Source organism: Eupeodes corollae, chromosome 1, assembly GCF_945859685.1.
Source record: "Eupeodes corollae chromosome 1, idEupCoro1.1, whole genome shotgun sequence".
NCBI classification, from domain to species: domain Eukaryota; kingdom Metazoa; phylum Arthropoda; class Insecta; order Diptera; family Syrphidae; genus Eupeodes; species Eupeodes corollae.
Window position 1 is genome coordinate 201,000,197 of NC_079147.1, and position 21,956 is coordinate 201,022,152.

General features: G+C 32.1%; 1 protein-coding gene across 1 annotated transcript in view; it reads right to left on the bottom strand.

Annotated features, from left to right (window-relative positions):
* The window catches only part of LOC129943381 (protein madd-4-like), a 158,841-nt gene extending 137,899 nt beyond the window's left edge, over positions 1-20,942 (bottom strand). Inside the window, exon 1 of the mRNA XM_056052783.1 lies at positions 20,841-20,942. The gene's annotated coding sequence lies outside the window, so the exon portion shown is untranslated. The remainder of the gene's footprint in view (positions 1-20,840) is intronic.
* Positions 20,943-21,956: the final 1,014 nt, after the last annotated feature.

A 21,956-nucleotide genomic window follows, 5' to 3' on the forward strand; every position in this document is an offset into this window, starting at 1 on the left:
ATTAGAGCACTAGGACCTAGTGGCTTACAATTCTCAACCCTTCATATGTGTGCGAGTAAGGTCAGAGAAGAAGGAACCTACAAATTATATGCTGAATACAAACGTCGAAGTTTAGAAAGAAATGTACATGACAAGAAATACTCTACCCGTGAAAAAAAAACACTGCCACATGCAGAGATTTTCTTGGGTTTAATCTCTGCCTAACTTATTTTTAAATGCTTCTCCTTGCCTCATTATGGATGATTCTTATACTAAGTCTGTAGATCAAATATGAAAAGGAGTTGTCATCCTTAATAAAAATATTATATTTATATTTAGAATGTTTTTATGTTCCTTGATCTTTTTTAAAATAACGGCCAGAAACAAAACCTTTATTATGACAAAGTAATTAATATGTTCAAATTACCTTTTAAAATTGTATAAGATACTTATAAGTTATGATCGATCCCAATAAAAGCTTGAATTTGATAGAAGTAAAACTATATTGGTAACGTTCTATTACTAACTAGGTATTGCATGTCCTTGTAATAACTTAAATATGGGCTTAAGACCAGCACACATACATATAACAATACCGTTTTATGTTGTGAAAGTTGCCACCTTTACTTTGGCTTTTTCCTCTATCAATCGTTGTTTTAGTATCCCCTGTGCTGGTGATGGGTGAAACTATATGCGCAAAATTCAAGTTGTGGTTAGATGACAATTAGGTTGAGGTGTACGTATACATCATAAATCATGGAAGGACGAAAGTTTTAAGACAAAAAGGAAATAAAATCAAAAGATGAGAAAACAAACACACAAACCATGACATTCTGGCTGGGATGTGACCTACACTGACAACTTCCCATCCGTCTGTTGTTCATTAAAATAATTATAATGAAAAATGTGTTATATGAACAAATTTGAAGTCTTTCTTTGTTATCATAATATGTACTTGAGTCGAAAAGCATTTCATATATTTTTTTTTGTTTTTGTAGGTTTTTGTGGTTAAAAGAGTTGTCAATTGATTTTTTCTATGAAATTAAATAAAAGAAAGAAACAATATTTTGCTATAATAAAATAAATTTGATTTTGATATTTCTTTTCATTCACGAGATTTTAAGTCGAAATCCAATTTTTCCCAATTTTAGTTGCATTTTTTTGGAGGTTTTTAATTCTAATTCAAACAAAATCAAAACAGATTTGATTTTTCCACTACCATTATATATTCAGTTAACAATGAAATTCAGCACAGAATTCAATAATTTTGAAGTCAATGACTCCATTTATTCATGAGATATCGAGAATCTAACATCAATTTTGTTCAACTTTGTGTTCTATTTTTTGTAGATTTCAATTTCTATGAAAAACTCGACTGTTGGATTTTTTGCTAGAAATTTTATTCAACGTTTTTCTTGTTTTTGAATTAAAGGCAATTAGAAATACGAGCAAACTGTTTAATCCTTAACAATAGGTTCTTTAAAATTTCGCGACAATATTTTAAATTTTTTGAAAAATACGAGTATCTGAGTCAAAAATCAATTTTTACCAACATTAAGTAATGAATATTTTATATTGTTATTTTATGTAATAAAACTTTCAATTCGATATTTCTCAAGACCTTACCAGATATCTTCGTTTTTGAAGAAAAATCATTTTGTGTATGTAAAATATTCGAGGTGACAAACCTTTTATCCAGTTACTTTGATTTATAAGAAAAAAAACCCTTAATTGATTTTCAAAATTATACTAGTTTGGTATCACGTCACATAATTTAATACAAAAAAGGGTTTGGTAATTTGGAGTCAACAAAAATGTTTTTTCTAAATAACTATATAGAGCTATTAAGGGCCTTTCTAATTTGTCTGCGTTATCTATGTAATGCATTTTATTTAAAGTCGATATACTGGTTCTTGAGATATGGACAAAAGAAAAAGCTTTAACAATCAGAAATCTCTCTTAAAATCTTTGCTTTAAATTCTAGGGACCTTGAAAAGTCGAAAAATGTCAATATTTTCAATTCGTTAATGGGACCAATTATAATAACTTCCTACGGGAATTAAAAAAAAAATGATTTGAGGAACTTTCCAGCATTCTTCGAACTAATGATGAGTCGTCGATCACAGTCGAAGTTATTGTAAGAGTTCCGATTTAAGCACAGAAATGTTTTTGTAATGCGATAATATTAGAGAATGAGGTGTTAACAATCTGAGTGTGGTGTGAATGGTTTTGTTTTTGTGATAGATTCAGTTTCTTGCATGTATATAAATATATATATTTTTTTAATTTTATTTTTTTTTCATTTTGGTTCAAGTCGAAAATACGATCTCCATAGGATAAAGAGATCTCAAAAACTTTGAAATTTAATACTTTAACATACTTTTGATACTTTTAGAGTACCTAGTTATTTTCTTATTTTTTAATGGTAAAGTCATTGAAATGTTTGCTCGCTTCATTTTCTTAACTGAATGTAAAATAGCCTTTTCCTGAGAAATAACCTTAGACAAATGTAAAGGAGTTGTGAATGTATGGGTAAAGACTTAGAGGTAGGTTAATCATATTTAATTCAATACAACATTTTTATAAGTTGCCAAGTTGTTTCATCGACAGGATCTTAGAAGAAATCATTTGAGTTTTTAATATAGATAATAGATATGTCATCTGCCAATTACTTACATGCACGTAATTCGAAGATCATTTATTTATATTCAATAAGATAGAAAGGAATAATTATTTTGTAGGATGAAATGAGATGCTTTGTTTTTTATTCCATAGTTAATTTTTCGAAATAAATTTATATTAAGATATCTTTAATTTAATTAAAACAAAAAAAAAAAACAAAAATCTTGATATCAATTAGAAATATTAAATTTATATAAAACCTTTCTTCACAATTCGAATTTGTCTTAAAGATTCTTTACAAAATATAGATAAACATACCCAGGGAAGTGATATAGCTTTTAGATCTCTAGTTAAATGAAACACACGCTCTATAGTCTTCGATAATATTGGTTATTATTTTTTTTTTCCTTTGAGGGTTTAGAAAAATCCTTTGACTTTAGTTAAGATATGTTTTTGTTTGATTTACTTCTATATGTTCAACTTATGTATAGGTGTACCAATAGACGAATAAAAGTAAATTTATTTGAATTTGAAGTTTGTACATTCATGTTGTTAAATAAGTTTAGGACACCCATTATTATACATTTTACATTAAAACATACATTATTATCCTGTTTCAAGGAATTTGGTTACAAGCTTCGTTTTTCGAAAAGTGAATAAACAGAATCTTTCAAACTTTAGAAGATATATTTATAAAAAAATATTTTCATGTACAAAATACATGTATTTTATCCTTTAGAAAAGAGAGATGAATACTAAAATCAACTTTGACTTTTATGAACTGGTGAAGTGAAGGAATGCGAATAAAGTATATAGGAGCGATGAACCGTTTTTACCAACAGACGTATTCGGGAACAAAAGGCAGACAAAAAGCAGCAGCTGCTTTATGTTTTATTAATTCAACTGTATTATATTACATTTCAGAATTTCAGAAAGTAGTAAGCTTATAGAAAGCTTCAAACTACGATCACAGGCTCATCATAAGTGCATGTGTTTGTTTTTAGTAAGATAATAATATAATTAAAGCCTAACACACGCACAAAATACAAAACATAATTAATATTTAACATGAATTAATACAGAACAACAAAAAATAAAATAAAGACGTTTACGATAGTGGAGCACTGGTTGTTAACAATGATTTAAATCTAAATCTATCGATGAACAGTTTAAGTTATATAAAATGCTCATTCGACTTAAAGCTTCATTCTTCCCATAGTTAAGTTAGTTCTATCGAAGTCAATATGTATAAAATCAAATTAACGTAGGTGATGAGTTCCGCCACGGTAATTCAAATGTACACAAGATAGCAAATAAGGTGCATTAATTTCACCATTTATGAGGTGATAAAAAAATACTAAGTAATTATTAAAACGCATTTGATGGGGAGATTGCATTTGAAGAAGCAGCACGGTGTTCATAGGGAGGCAGATCATAAGGATCATCCCAAGGAAGACCCTTTAGGGCTAAGGGAATGTAATTATGTTGAATTGATTCAATGCGTTTTCTATGAATTTTGTAATAGGGAGTCCATACCTGCGAAGCACATTCAAGATGAGGACTAACATGGCAATTATACAAAGAAAGAGTAACATAGGGATCATTGAACTCCTTTGCCCAGCGTTTTATTAAACCAAGCATAGAACATGCTATATTTTTTTAGTAAAAGTTATATTCTGGAATTTTAAAAAGTTGAGGGTAAGGCTATTTTTGCCACACCAAAATGTGAAACTATCAATGTCGGCTTGTAAAAGAATACGATCATGGATAGACTTTATAATCTTATAAATTTTCATGTCATCAGCAAAAATTAGAAATAGTGGTATCTCTTTTCAAGGTCTTGTATTGATCTTTGGTGACTATGATACCTACACCTATACTTATGTTTAGACTTTGACTTTTTCTCAGGCCCATTTATAGGTATTGTCATGATACCTTCAGTAGAATAGACAAAAACAGTTAAAACAAAATAGCCAATCTATAAACTCCAGTTTTCCGTTTTCAGTCCTTAAAGTAAAAAAAACCGGGCTTAAAATGATTCAATCAATTGATATTTTAAAGATTGCAATTATTTTGTACTATTCAATTGATTGCAATCATTTGAGATATCTTGTTTTGGCTTAGAGGAGATTTCAATGGCAAAAATATGATTGTAATGTTCTTGTTGTTAAAATGTTGGTCATTTAAGTCCCAGTTTTAAAGTGGATCAAACTAATGCAGGCTTAAAGTTTATTGAATTTAAAAGTTAAATAGAAAAGATTGCATTCTATTACAAGCCTTACGGGAAGGTAGAAAGTTAGGAAACCCTGAACTCGAAAAGTTTAGAAGGAAAAAACACACAAGCTACAACAGAAAATTGATGCAGCTGGATTAAAAGAATCTTGTGAAGACTGTCCTATTGATCTTTGCCACTCACTTGATGCAGAGAATTCCTCCCATCATTGTTCATTTCCGTCCAGCCATTTCAATAATAAAGGTATATATTTACATCTCCTAAGCTGAATGCTCTTCGTCCCTTTTCCGTTTATGTTCAACTTTCCCATACTATGAAGAGGAAAACATAAGTCAGTCCGTTGTGTGTCGAAGGAAAATTGAGCATAATTTATTATGGGCAGTAAAAACGTTGTTTGACATCGTTATGCATATATTTTGCTTTCAGTTCTCAGTTATGAAGTTTATAGTATGATGGGTGGTATCCTGACTGCTATTTGGAGTTGGAACCTCGTTTGTGTCAGCCTGGCAACAACAACGATGTGGTGTGGTACAATATGCACTTGAGTTCGAGTTTATTGTGCGAAAAACCGTACGAAAAGGACTTGCGATGAAAAGGACGTTAAGTGGATGTCTTTTTTATAAATTTTTTCTTTTATTTCTCGAAGATAATCAAAGATAGTATAATAGGTATCCAGGTCATGTCTACTATGCGGTTATGTCGGTCTCGTTGAAGTTTATGTATGTTCCTCTTTATCGTTGTGCAGTATTTATTTATATTTCCATTTCTTTTTTAAATAATGTATTTTCTTCAACAATTAAGAGTTTTCGCATCATAAAGTACGAGTGGGTAGTTAAATTGAATATTTACAAAAGAGAGTATGGAATAAAAAAGGCTAGCAGAGCAATTATGATATTGAATGCTGTGTCGCGTTCGCGTCAGTGGAAGTTATATATTAATTGCGGTCGGCTGATGATGAGGATGTTGAGGCTGCAGACTTTTGGTTTTCAATTGTTATGTACTTTTTAAAAGCGATGAATAATAAGTCAAAGGATTTTAATTTTAAATAAACATGGTGTACCTGTGTTATGATTTTTGATGATTTTTAAGTTCTTTTTCTTTTGATTAATAATTTTTCATTCTTGTTGTTGGGAAAAGTTTTAATTAACTAAATAGACGAAAAAACAGGCGACAGATAATGTTAATTGAGAAACATCTTAGCCAAATCTTCACTGAAAAATTACAGGAAATTTCTTGACAAAAAAACTAGTTTTTAAAACTTAGTTTATTATTAGAAATCGAATGAATCTAACTCATTTATGATCAAATTCTCAAGCATAAGAACTTTGATTTACATAAATAACAGTTTGAGATAGAACGTTTTAAATTTTTGAAACAATTTGTACTGGGGTATATTGCATTGCACAATTTTTACTTTGCAACTTTGCACTTTTACTTTGAAGATTACGTTTTCCCAACCGAGGAAAGGAAATTATTAAATCGAAAAGTTTTTCTGTTTGCAAAAATAAGTTTCAACAAACTCAAATTTGCAAACATGCAAATTCTTTTCTGAAAAGTGAAGAGTTGTTATTTTGGAAAGTATTAATTCTTTTTGCTTCACAAAAAATAAAATTTGCAAATTATGTTATGTCGAATTTTGAAAAGATTTTTAGTAATACGCAAAGAGATTTTTTTTCTGTTAATAAGAGTTTGTTTTAAAAAAATAAATTGGGTGGAGCAACAGTCCGTTGAGAAATAGGGCCTAGTGTCTTACAACTCTCAACTATTCCTGTGTGCGAGTGCTGTTGTCAAGAATGGAGGAGACCTACAGTTTTTTAAGCCGAATCCGAACTGCAAATTTAAGAAAGCACTTTTCATGACAAGAATTACTCTTGGAGAAATTGTCAATTCCTCAGAAGATGCAGTACCCGTGAAAAAGACTTTAAATGGCATAGGCAGGAATCGAACCCAAGACCTCTGGCATGGCAGTCCAACGCACTAACCATCATGCCACGGATATGGGTACGAGTTTGTTTTGAAAAGTTTTAATTTTCAATTTCGAAGACTTTAGCAAAGAACATACATTTTGAATTATAATGCTAACTCGTAGATTGCCCCAATTTCAAAAATATTTGGTTTTGTAGAGATTTTTCAATCCATCGACATCGTAGCTTTCCTTCAAAAGAATTTGGAAGTTAAAAAACGTTTCTTTTCAAAAGATATTGTAAGTGAAACGACTTTTAAAACAGTGACCAAAGAGTAGTGACCCTAAGAATTTACATAGATATCGGAAATGATTTTTTGACAAAGAGAGTTTTCGATCAACGAAAAGTACCGTCGAATTCGTGACTTGCAAAATAATAAATATACTTCAATTCTTACTTACTTGTTTAAGGTGGCGCTACAGTCCTGTGTGAACTAGGGCCTCACCCAACAAACTTCTCCATCTAGCTCGGTCCCTAACTTCAATTCAGTAGTGTTTAAATCCCTGCAACAACATTTGTGTACTCTTCATTGGGCCTAGAATGTTGCCCAAAATCACGGTGTTGCATCTATGCACAGAATAATCAAAGCAGCCGTAGACGATTGTCGAATATAATCATTGATGAATTTCTCTCTAACACCATCGCCTGGGCAAAATTTTCTCAAGGAGGATGTCCCTATGTAGCTGGATGCATTGAGGGTATCAAGAAAGATTGATTCACCAATTTTTTCAATACGTATTTGATCTCAATAAACAAAATCAAAGATTTACTTTGAATCTTTTCAAAATACGGATTGATTACAAAGTCGTATTTTAAATTGGTGAAACAATTTTACTTTTTAAATGCAAGATAGTATTTCTTCCCAAAAATGCAAATTGAAAAGTGTTTGGTGAAATAGACCCCGGGTAATGTTGTTTTTATAAATTCGAGGTCACCGAACTTTTTCACAAGCTTGAGTAATAAAATGCTAGAAAAGACAAATAAGTTCCGCTCAATTAAAATACACATCCAAATGAATTTCTGTTTTAATGTTGAGTTTCTGAACAACAATAAGATGAAACAAGATAATATACAAAGCCAACCAAATTTTTTTGAGAAATAGCTTCCTATCTAAATCAGGAATTGTATCTATGAACATCACATAATTAGATCGACGTTATGACCTTTTAAGAATTCATAATGTGCATTTGGTAAAATTTTCTGTTGAAAAACGGTAAACAAGTCTCAATTCGTGTTGCTCTTTCCAAGTCTTATGTTTTTCCCACCATAAATGACACTTTTTCGAAAATTAATACAAAATATTATTTATTGATAGAATGCCAGAAATGTAAATCTAACAATTCTTCGGGGTGCTATTAAAGTATAGTTAACAGTTAACAGCTGCTAATGACAGAAGTGATATTTTAGAAATGTCATATTAGAAATGTCATTCAAAGCAACATCGAAATTGGCCAATCGTAACACAGAAGAAGCTAAAGCTGGAGCGTGTTTTTGTTTCAGCCATAATTGCATTGGGATTTAAGTACGAAATTGTATTCTATTAATCAATCGTTTATTTATAGTTTGGAAGCGGTGGGATCGTCTAAGGTGATAATTGAAAAATGTAAACAAATGTATCAAATTGGCTGTGTTTTAGTAACATTCTTACTTTTGTTGTGTAGCCTTGCTGATTACAAGAATGTTTCTTTCGTTCGTGTAAGCTCTGTTATATTTGTTGGAAAATTACTAACAAATTTTTGTTGTGACAACTTTTTAGGTATCAATTAGATCATGTTACATAGATCAAATTCAATTATTTTGTTTGTCATTTATCAACATTTAGCCGATTCCATCCCAGATTTTTTGAGTCTGAAATTTTGGTTTGCAAATAAATAGTTTTAATACTTTGTTTGTAAGTAGCCTTTGGACATAAACATCGAGAACTTAAAGTGTTTTCAGAAAAACGACTTTTACTCTGTTGGGTCGAGTTTATTAAGAGCTTATAGACATCTTTAACTCTTTTTTAAAAGTATTCGGTGTAATCAATATGATTTTTCATTTTATATTCAAGAAAATTCCACGAATTATTCACAAAACGGTTCCATATTAAAAGCATTTGGTTGGCATAACAATTTTGACAGATGTACATCTCTCGCTTGGAGTTTCATGGATCACCTAAACAAAAATCTGTTCGAATACGAAAAGAATATCTTGTTGTTTTACCATGTCCCATGGTGGTGGATCAGTAATGTTTTGGGGATGCAATTCTGCAAGCGGTCATGGGGATCTAGTCCCAATCGATGGCTCCATGAACCAAAGCAAATATTTTGATGTGTTAAATAAGAACGAATTTTCATCTGGCGATAGACTCATTGGAAACAGTGTGCTTTTTCAACAAGATGTCCCACAAAAGCAAAATGATCACCAAGTTTCTGAATGACATTTGGTTGGAAACCCTCAACTGGAAACCCCAAAGCCCTCACTTAAATGTCAAAGAAAATGTATGGGCTTATAAAAAAGGAAAGAGGAATTCGTCGCAAGAGGGATGAGACTATTTTTGAGGTGAAAACTCTTTGCGAAGAAATACCTCAAAAAATGCTCCAGAAATTTGTAGAATCAGTTTCAAGACGACTTCAAAAAGTCACAGATGCTATAGGATGCTTAATTTTCTACTAATTTATCAATAATTTAGTTTAAAGTTCTACAAATTGCGATTTTTTTAAGTTAAAATAAAACTGTAAAAATAATTATGCTATAACAAAAAGAGATTTTTTATATTTATTCAATAATTAATCTAATAATAATAAAATAACTGTGCCATCAAATTATCCATTTTTTGCCTAAGATCCAATTCCTATTTCAGTTTTGCCAAAAAAATCTTTGAAATATCAAAATAACAAGATATTCACTCTGTCAAAATAGTTATGCCGACCACTGTATGTACATATACTGCTATGGGATAAGCTATTCTTCTTTTCTGACCACCAGTTTCAAAAACTTAAGTCCAATTTTCAGATTCTAAGAAGATTTTCTTACATGTCCTTAGTTTAATGTATATGAACTTAAGAAGGTCACGTGCATTGTGTTTGTATCCCAGACATAGGATGTGGTTCGGTGTACCGTCAATTTCCAAAACATTCACTTACAGTTCTCTTAAATCTTTGTTTCTTATTTTATTCGTATAAAATTTCAAAATAATTGTTATTAAATTTCTACCGGAAAAAGTCTCGACCAAACCAAACCGAATGATGGCGGTATGCCGGCCGGGTTCGTATATAAATGGTTTTCTCATATTTCTAGAAAACTTTGTCCGTCCTACTTATAAATGGCTTTTTGTTTGGATCCTGCCACGCAGACAGTAAACGATGTGTGGTGTCCTGGAAGTTTAAATTGGTGAGTGTAAGCTCGGTTGAATAATTCAATTGTATGAAACATGAGTGTTAGAAAGTTTTCTTTTTATAGCCTGATGGTGCCTGGAGTGAGCATAAAGTTTTCATTTCATCGACAAGTATAGGGACAAAAGCACAACTTAATAGCGTGTGTTTGTTTGTATGAGATGTTGATGGTAAACAAGTTTTCAATTATTTTCCATTTCAATATGATTCAAAGTTTGAATGGAAATACCTAAATCTAAACTCACTAGATTTATATATTAATCCCTCCTTGTAAGTGCTCAGTTCAGCAACCTTAGAGTAGTGCCAGTGACTAACTAGAAACCTAGATCTACAAATGTACAACTTTCTTGTTGCCTCTGGGCACACCGCAAGCACATTATGTACGCATTCAAAGTGTGGTAATGTTATTTTGTTTTTTTTTTTACAGAAGAGACCAGGGTAGAATATAGTATAGAGTTTACAGGAATCACAGCCAGGAAAGACTAGAGTTCAAATACGGACTATGTATGAAAAAAAAACAACCCTATAAACAAGTTTATATGCACTGAGTTGATAGTCTATGCCTCGCTATTTAAATAAAATGCATCTCCAAGGGTTTAAGTCTTATTGGGACAGTTTGAACGATAGCAGAAAAAAGGATGAGGAACAACTAAGTATGGAGGATATAGTTTAAAGTTATTCACCTTTTTTATGCAATCATGACCAGAGGTGTATCAGCAGAAGTGTACTTTGCGGTAAGATAACTCTGGGCGACTAAAGCAGTTCTTTTTTATCATCTTTTTACTTTCGATGTATGTAGATGCATAAATTAATACTTAAGACAAGTTGAAGAACAATTTTGAACTTTTTCGGGAGTAATGCAGGTTAAAAAATTTAAAGTTTGCAATTGTTCATTTACAATAGACAAATCCATATTGTATTCATAATTAATCTAATAACGTTTGGTCTTGACTCAAATCAATTTAATTTGGCAAAAAATCTTGCCCACAAAATTCAAACTCTCAACTCAAACTCTTGAATAGCAAAAAGTTAAAGTGGTAGGTGTGTTTTTTTTTTAAATCAAAATCGAAATTTTCAAGAAATAGAAATAAGAACTTAACCTGGTTATTAGTGTTTTCTTCAATTTCCAAAACTTTTGTGTCCCTCTTTTCGTGACTTTAATTTCAACCCTCACTGTACGTAGTCCATTCAACTTTTTTTTCAATAAAAAAGGAATTACCTATACCAGTATATCTTCCTTTGCCGTCAAGGAAGTAATATGGGATGAGGATGAGTCAGGTTATGGTAGGACTTCAAATATTCATCAGCACTTCAGATTGGCCAAAAGTTCTGAAGTTCATTGAAAATGCATGTTATTATGTGCATAGGCAAGTCAAGGCAAGGCAAAGTATGGCAGTGGTGATAGGTTCATGGAAGAATTTATTCTTTTCCTTTAATAATTCCATGTAGAAAAGGCAAACATAGAAGGCACACAAAAGGACGACTATTATACCTGCGATTGTCCCCTACATTGTGATCTTATCCACTCTGCTCTGCTTCCTACTTCTTCTAACGATGTTAAGATGATGATGTATAAAACTGAGAAGGGGGAAGCATCACATGAAATATAAATGACATGAAAATGTACTCTATACTTTGGCATATTTTAGCGGCCCATCGAACGGTTCTTGTCATGTCGTTTTCCCTTGCAATACAAAGAAATGGAAAACATTTTCTTATTACTTTTTGCACGAGTTAGTCTATGATAGGTATGAGCAGCATCGAAAGTAGAACGAAACTCTGTAACACTACCTGTGTTGACCAAATTGTGGAAGGATAACCAAACCTGAAAATAATTTTGGCCAGAAAATGGTTTCTCTTTCTTTGTTAGCGAAAGAGAAATGAAAAAGACAAAAACCACCATCCCGCCCACCGAAAGGTCAAAAAATATACACGGACTTAAGTTGGTTTTGTTTCAATATTTCCTGATTGTATAAGCAGCACACGCTGTTTACAAGAAGCCATTTTGTGAAAAAAATAATAAATAAGCACAAGCAGTCACCTTTGCTGTGGAAACATTGGTAAAGGTTAAAGGCATATTAATTACGAAGTATAATTAAATCTGTCACTCTTTAGCTTTGTACTTTAAAATTAGGGGACCTGAAAGGAAAAGCTAATGGTGTGACGTGTGGTCCTCTCATAACAAGGGCGGATCCAGACTTTTCATCAGGGGGGTCACACACTTAGATGAGTTTTTACTCACCACTTAAATGTTCTTTAATGTTTTGTAAAGGATCCTAACAAAATTTAATAATTGCTAAAATGCCCACTTTAGTTATCAAATTACTTAGAACACTGTTGTCCAGCAAGATATGGTCTTACTATTTAATTTGGATGACTCATATGAAAGCATTCCAAGATTCCATTAGTTTTTTAAAATACAATAGTTTAGAGAGTTTTTGGTGCATTTCGCGCAGAAATGTAGGAAATTGATTTGAAACGTTGCTTTTTTCCAAAAACAAAACGCACTTTTCTTGTTTTCATTTCTATTAACGCAAAGAACACTGCAAACATTTAAAAATCCAGAAAATGAGAGAGGATCTGATATGTAAAAATGTCGGGCTTTTTTTGGAGTAGTTTTTTCAAACTCAATTTCCGGGACTCTCTTAATACTATCGTTATCAATCTGCTTACTCGTATTTTGATCTTATAAAGGCGTCAACAAAATTTAAAAATTGTAGAGACAAACAGGTTTGATTCTTGAATTCAAGAGAATAGTTGCATTTAAATACATAAATTCTCTTAAAAAATAGATAAAAAAAAGCAAGGTAAGTAAACAAATAAGTTGGGAAGAAAAGTTTTGTAGTACTCACAAATTACACGTTTCAAAGCTTTTATATCAATAGATATGAAACTTTTATTATGTTTTTCACTTAGCCATTAATTTAACAAAAGTGTCACTTGATATTTTTGGGATATTTGTATTATTAGTTCGTGTTTGAATCTTAGTTCTAAAGCATCCAAAGGAAAATTCACTTCAAAAGAAGATTTAATTAACATTTTAAAATCTTTTGTAACAAAACTAATTTTGAAAGAAATGAAACGCACGAACTTGAGAATTTCTTCCAAAAAGTCTGTTTAAATATTTCCTATATTTTAAGATTTAAAAAATAAGTTTTGCAAAATAAGTTTTTCTCAAAAATTTAAATGTCAAAAAATCTAGATTAACCTTTTTTTTCAAAAATCATTTTAAATTTTGTCTTAAAAATATTTTTGGTATAAGCACTAAATAAAGCGCTTATAAATATATGAACATTTTACATTAAAATTTCGTCAACAAATGTTGTCCCTGAAATATCGAGTTTTTAGTTTAGTATTTTATTAAAAATCAATTTCATAAAAAATCATCATCAATTTGATCATTGACAAGAGCTTGCACAGAAAGAGAAGAATTTTGAAATCGTTCCATTAGTTCTTGAGAAAACTTAAAAACAAAATTAAGATTTTTTGAATGGTACCCTTTTGGAGCAATACGAAAATATGTTTTTCTTGTAGAAAGAAGCCAAATTAAGAACACAAAATTTAGAGAAAGTTTTAAAAAAATCGCATGTTGAACCATGTTAATTTCAATCAACACAATGGGCCAGGAAAGACAGGCAGACGAAAGGAATCGGGGTACCCATTTTTTTCGGCTTCTCTACCTAATGATACATTTGGTTAAAAACTCTAGTTTAAAATTGTTCACTAATGCAAGACTTGCTTTATAGTTCTTATATGTATGTCGCAGTAAAAATCACTTCACTAATCACTATTTATGTGTGTCAAAAAAATGTAATAATAAAATTAAAGGCTAGTTTAAGGAATTCAAAGCCAACTAAATATAAAATTCATGATCACTTATTCAAGGTTTCTTCTTAAGAACAGGAATATTTGTTTTTTTTTTTCTTAGAAACAATTTTTATGAAATAATTTAAAGTATGACTAAAGTTTTTTCAAATTCTAAATTGAGTGAAAATTAAAATTTGAGTTGTACTTTTAGCAACAAAATTTAAGGAAGTAAAATATAAATGTTGTTTAAATATACAAAAAATAAATGATTCAAAATATAATGGGGGTCATATCCATTAACGCAATACGATTAGTTTTGAATTAAAGGGAATTCCTACGAAAAAGCAAACAAATTAACTTGGATCCGCCATTGTCTCATAAAAATTAAACAAAAATACTAACTTTCAGTGCATTGATTTTATTTTGCTTCGATTTCATATTCAAGATCAACATTTCTAATGAAATTTCTGTATAAGAGGTGCTCCTTTGACTAGTATAGTGTTGCACTCTGTTGGATACTTTTGTTGGAGATATTCTTACAGTCTGATGCGAGGAAGCACTCAAAGGGTTATGAATGCCCTTATAATGATAAAACAAAGTGCGAAAAAAGGAGATGGTTTTGAATGTCTGCACATTGTGATGAGTATGAAATAATGAGCAGGGTAAAACAATTCACATTCGTATATTAATAAATAAATTGGGTGGCGCAACAGTCCGTTTGAGAACTAGGGCCTAGTGACTGACGACTCTCGACCATTTCTGTGTGCGAGTATTGTTGTCAGGGATGGAAGGGACCTACAGTTTTAAGACGAATTCGAACGGCAAATTTGAGAACGGCAATATGACAAGAATTACTCTTGGAGAATTTGTCAATTCCACGCAAGAGGCAGTATCGAACCCAAGACCTCTCGCATGACAGTCCAACGCACTAACCATCATGCCACGGGTACTACACACATTCGTATAGTGCTGCTTAAGAAAGAATCCTTATACTTGGGCTTGGGCTCAAAGGTAAACTGATGAGCATTCCTAGAAGTACGGGTTTTACGGTTGAATTGTTTGAGGAGAAGAATGCAACTATAGCTATTTCACCAGAGAATTGTTTGTGAAATTATCGATAAAATAATGATAGGCATGAAACCTATGGGGTGATATTTAGTGCGTATGACTGTAAACAAAAGAGTGCAAAAAATAAAAATAAAAAACATGGAATAAAATAAATTAAAAAAAATATGAAAAACAAAAATGTTAGACAGTTAGATTTGCTGCTGTGGTTGTGCTAGTTTTAAGTAATTTATAGGTAGAATAAGTAGTTTAAGTTAGTTTTAAGTTTTATTTAAGGACCCAATTTTAAGTAGTTTGTAAGTAAAAATAAAAAAAGATATTGATATTAGTTTTTTTCCAATTTTCTAATAAATACAAAAATAAATAAAATATAAATTGAAGTAAAATAGATCTCAGGGCCGAAAGGCATTAGTTTTAAGTATTATTGTTTAACTAAGAGTGTCCGTATGGGACCATTAAGTTAGTTGTAAGTTATGGATAACTAGGCTAGTTTTATGAATTTTTGTCAAGCTTAAAGATAGGTTTAAGAATGAATTACCTAATAAAAATTAATTAAAAAAAAGTGCGTATGACTGTCATGCCAGAGATCTTGGGTTTAATGCCTGTCTGTGCCATCAATAGTTTTTTTTTTCACGGTTCTGTCCCTTGCGTGGAATTGGCAAATCCTTTAAGAGTAAATATTGATAAAAAGTGTTTTCTCAAGTTAGCAATCAGCTTTAAGTTGCAGGCTTCCTCCGACCAAGACAAAATTGTCGCAAATGTTTGGATGAATAAAGGCTATGTAAGTTATAGCCAAATCAGAAGGAGTAAAAAACCACTCAAACCTATTCAGTATCTTCGATAAAGGTACCACCTATAGATTATAGCCTTGGGGAGATTGTAGCATTGAATTTTCGAAGCATTACATTCTACAAGGTTTTTGATTCCCCATTGGGAATGGGATGATGATCGAAAATCGAATATAAAAGCTGAGGGTACTGTCCTCAGCGAAACAATTAAGTGGGTTAGAAGTTTCAGAGAGAATATAATTTATTGAAAGAAAGGAAAGAGTGTCGGAGACAAAACGGGGCACACCAGCGTTTATTTTGTGTATATTAGATTGAACCCGTCCAAAACTAATGTTTTAAAAGTAAGTAAACATTATTTAAGAATTAGAAAAAATTCCACAGAAAATGTTATGACAAACCATGTTTTTGTATTTAAACGTACATTTTGCAAGTGATATTCAAACTCAATGCATAGAACAAGTTTTTCTTTATCCCTATTCACTGAACCCAGAATGTGCTCGCACCAGGAACGCGTCTATTACGAGAACACTTTTAAATAAAACTCAATCAATGTGTATGACTATGACTAGTTGCTCTATATGGAAGAAGGAAAGTACTAAATCACTTTCATGATAATGTTATAAAAGCTCAATATCAATACCGTACCATTGATGAAAATGTTCGAAATTCATTAGCTCTAATTAAAAATGTATACGACACAGAAACGAGATGGTGATAATTGGAAACTGAAAAGAAATAAAAAGGGTAAGACATACCGAAACTAAGAACAAGTACCTATACCAAGCTGCAATGTAATATATGTATATAGATACTATAAACATATAGAAATACCAACTGATGACTCTTAATGAAAATCGTTCATTAAACTTCTTTCCTAATGGAACTTTTAGAGCTCTCATTTATACTTGAAATAATTTTTGTTTTAGCTCTTGGGCGAATGAAAGGATTTTTGGGAGTGAGCATCATGAGGAGAATGCAAGATGAAAGGCATAAAGTTATGTTGTTAAGTTAAGTATAAGAGGCAGTCAGATGAGCGTATGAAAAAGAGTGCATAAACTTTAACGCTTCTTTTTCGCAGTTTTATGCTAAAAGTTAAGTAATTGTTTTAGAAGTTGAATAATTACTTATTGCTTTAACGAACAATTGAATTATGTTAACTGAGTATCAAATGAAAAGTCGTTTTATATTTAAATTGTTGTTAGAATTTCTCATTGCACATATGGATGGAAGTTGTAAAATTAACTTGAACTTAGCTTTTATAGAAAAAGACAGGAACTCATCAAGAAATAAAGTAAAGCTGGAGCTGTTGCTATTCAAAAGGGAGTTATTAAGTAATAAAAGTAGTATTCTTTGGCGGTCAGCCATCCTTCAAAAAGGGGAATAACATGTAACATATGCATGGGCCGTTACTATTTGGAACTGGTGGAAGTGTAACCATAGCCTATTCTTGCCGACCGCTAGAAAAAAAAACTCCAAAAGGTTTGTCTAATATATGGCTAATCTATTTCTTCAACTTGCCGACAGCTTGATAACATCTTCCGTAAAAAAATCGTATTTTAAGGCAAACAGAGATCCTCAAAAATGGACAACCACGGCAAAAACAGAACATCGATTTACGATCTCTCATAACAGCTCGAGATGCAGAACACCTAGTTAATACAATGTCAATTTACAAGGTTGAGCAAATTTCAGAACATCAGCAACATAAACGTTCACGGACCTGGGGAGGAATCCTTTGCCCTTACTGCAAAGGGACCCTCAATGTCTGCCCAAGTTATGATGTAAAAGTCGTTCTGCCTCCGAGGGGCAATATCGACTCAGATCACTATCTTGTTGCTATAATGTTCTTAGGGTGGTTTGCCTTACGAAAACTTATTGATCCGCCAATAAGGTTCCATCACTTCAAGAAAAAGCCCATATGATACTACCAATAAGCATAGAAGAGGTCGAGAAGGCTGTAAAAAGACTCAAACAAAGTAAAGCCCCATGAGCAATCCGCCGAGCTATTTCAATGTATCGGGCCAGCTTTACAGTTATAATACGTCCCATGCATAAACAAGGAGGTGTCACAACGTCTACCAACCATAGAAGTACCACGTTGTTGAGTACCGCCTATAAGATACTCTCCTCTATCCTAAATGATAGCTCCAACTCCAACTTACCATCTGTTTATAGTATTTAAGGTCGTCTACGATAGCATAGTCAGGGTAGAACTTTACCAAGCAATTCCAAAAACAAATTGATACCACTAAGTAGGTTGAATTTCTATGTCAATATAAAAATCCAAATCCGACAAGGGGATGATTTGGCCTGACTGCAACTCCAGTTTTAAGAGCAACTGGAGTTGCAGGAAGCAATTTTTTAATCTGGCACGTCAACAAAAGGAACTATCATCACCAAGTCTGGCTAGAAACTGCCTTACACAGCCTATTTCTTCATCCAGGCCGAGCAAGCGAGACAAAACCTGAGGCTTCTCATTACTGACGGAAAATAATGTACATGGTCGCGTCGGCTGCTAAAAGAATAATTAGTCAAACAATTAAGATAGCTGAGTATGAGCATGAATTTGAAGTAGTGCAGTCCTTCAAATATTCTTGGTCAATAGCAGCAACAGATAATAACATAGATGAAGAAATAAGTAGGCGGTTGCCCAAAGGTAACAGAGCCTACTTTAGACTGTCAAAGCTTTTTAAATCCAGAAACCTGACCATAAATTCTAAGCTGCTGCTGTAGAGGACCATAGTTCTGCCAGTATTCACATATGAAAAAGTACTCCGACCTCTTAGGCGCATTTGAAAGGTCTTGAGGAGATTTGTTGGCCCCTTTTTTGTGAGGATGGAAGGATCCGGACACGTTAAAATCAGGATTGTATGCAATCTACCTCTAAGCTGATATTTTGACAAACATTAAGCTCGGTAGACTCCGTTGAGCAACAACGTGGCAGACCATTCTTCCGATGGAAAGACGACATAGAAGAGGACGCTCAAACCCGTGGGATGCTCAACTGGAATGCGTCGGCTAGCGATAGTGATACATTGATAGACTTGTTGTAAAAGGCTAGGACCATATCCCTTTTTTTCGAGCTAATGGTGATGAAGATGGAGATTTTTTGAACCTCTTAATCCTGAATATTTGAAAATAACCATTTAAAGTATTTCCAAAAAAATATGTTTCGAAAATTTTAAAAATCTACAGGACAAATTAGTGTCCTTACAGGTAGTCAAAGTTGGCAACTATAATTTGGAAAATAAGTAGAGTTGTCAAGAATTGTAGGTTTCGTTTTTGTGGTTCTTTTATAATTAAAAAATTTTTGAATATTAATGAAACAGATCAAGTTTAACCTAATAACAAGATCAATAGGTCAATTATTAAATGTATTTGAAAAACATGCAATTTTCATTTTTCAATATACATTTATTGAAATCTTATAGATCCTTGCTCCAGTAACAAACATGTGAATATATTAACACAACAAACTGTATCATGTCTGAGGACACAATCTCTCCTGATGTATATCAATAAGTTATATTTTATGAATATACTAGACACACATAAGAGCTTATGAATCAAGTATCCTTCTCCAGTAATTGCCGGTTTCTCTTTAAACCTTTCCCATCCTATCCTTTCATCTAATTAATCCAACCTACAGCTGTATGTTGTAATTTGCTTCAAATACTCAAAAGCACCTTAATACCGATACTGATACCTCAACCCAACCTTAGAGGAATCTTTGCGAATTGTTGCAGCTTACATGGGAAGAAAGGGAGAGAGTGGTCAGGTCGAGTGATTGTGGAAAATTTAGATAAATGGGATGTTCTCTATACTATTACGGATGTGTTTTAGCTCTCAAATAGGAAGAAAGATAACAGGATTGTAAAGTCGTGATGATGAGGACGAGATACACCTCAATGTTCGGACCAATCTAAGTTTTACAATGCTGGTAGTATCAGCTTAGCAATATCCAAATACTCTGGCAATCCTCCTCAAGCTTTCGCACAACCTATAAAACCATTTTACATCATTGTAGCGATGCTTTCGCTTGAAGAGCAGCCCTGTTTGCCAAGGCATCGCTCTGTCGGCTTAAATTAATGATGTCTTAAACCGAATCTCGAATCTAACCTATACCTTCCCAGGGATAGATGCACTACACTTAGCAATGCATTTGTATCTACCCATCGCTCTTATCGCTCTATTCCAATGAAAGAAAAATAGGGAAAATATTTTGTTGTTGAGTAGATGTGATGAGTTCTGAGAAGCTTCTATAGCAGAAACCTTTATGGTATTCCTTCTACCATTCTATCCAACTCTCTATTCTGTATCGAAGTACATATTCTATTCCACCTCGTCGTTGTCGACGTTTTCCACGTTTTCGCACCAACGACAGGACGAGATTGAAAATGATTTCGCAAAAAACATCCTTTTATCCCACTAACACAAGGTAGATATTCTGCTTCTACTTCTACTGAGAAGGCAGGAATATGAAAATAGGAACAATCCAAACTACGATGGCTATAGAAGTGCACCGAATAAGAAAAAATATAAAATAGGTACGTAATAACAATTGATGGGAAAGCAACAACAAAGAAAAAAACATGCATATAAATAATAAACACACAGAAGAAATGTGAAAAACGAATAACGAAAAGCACTAGATGAAAATATTTAATTTTTATAAATTATTCTTTTCGGTAAATCAGGATAATTGAATAAAAACGGTAGAAACATGCTATTTTTCTATGTACAATCACTATTAAACACAGAGGGTGTTTGAGAATCAAAACAGAAAACTAAAATAAAATTAAATTTAGACTCCAAAATTTTTGATTTAATGCTGTAATTTTGTCCAAACAAGTGGGTTTCATGTTTTTGTTTCCTTTCCAAGGTCTTATAAAAAGCATTGATAAATCAGATTGTAAAATATGATTACTTTGTTAACTTATATTTATGATTGCAAGTTAAATTTGGTTAAATAAGTGAATAATTTAGAGCACCCTGTTTTAATACTTACTCGTATTTCTATTTTGGTATTGTAGAATGTTGGAATTTTATCTTCTTCTCTGCTTGTCGGAGTTTTATATTTTTCTGCTCATTCATGGTCCCCAGGACAAGAAGGACTCTACAACTTACACAATTCTGATATCTGAAAAAGTATAGGTAGTATTTACACTAATTAGAGTCGAATGCTTTTGAACATTTTATTATAAATTAAAGAAAAGAAAAGTGATAAAATTAATATTTTGGTGGGCATCATCTGAAATCATAAATAAAAATTGAATTAAATCAGTTGGCTGGTTACGAATTAATGGTATTTCTCTATTAAGTCAGAAACTGCGAAACTATGTTCTCTTCCTTATTGCGATTAAAGATTCAGAAAAACTTAGCTGAATAGGTTTAAAAAGGCGTTTTGTATTTAAATTTCACACAAATGCTACTTTTGCAGCTAAACCCAACTTTAAAAAGAACAAAAGATTAAAAGTTTTTCAATTGAAGTTTAACAAGTCTTGTCCGCTTCATTGTATCAAACCAATAAGGCAATTCAAATTGTTTATTCAAATAAAAATTCATACAAATATGTACCTATTGTATTATCTACATCAGTATGGAACCTAAAAACGCAATACATATTATTAAATCAACTTAATTGAAACCCTTTTCAAAATTCTCATAAAATATAATTTGTTTTTTATTGCTAAATTCTATCAATTCATTTTTTCCTATGACCCTTGTCGAAGGCTTTTGGGTACATATGTACAGCTCGTTATGAAATTCCTCTGCATCGCAATTGAATTTGAAAAGATTCTCTCGAGTTAAAAAAGAAAACATGAAGACTTGACCATCTTTAAAGTTTTTGTCAATGGATTAATATATTCATTCAATAACCACTTCAAAGTTCAAAAGACGACAGATAAACTGATAGCCAGTTCAAGAGAGAAAGAGTTTTATGTTCTGTATTTGGAACGGGAACACACAAGTTGTGCGGAATTGAAGTCAATAATGCATCTTCAGCAAACAGTATGCATTAATCAAATATCTCAACAAGTTAATTAGAATCTTCCGCTATTATAATTGGGTTTTATGCAAATTTAAGTAAGACTCCCAGTCGCCATACCAATATTGTATTGTA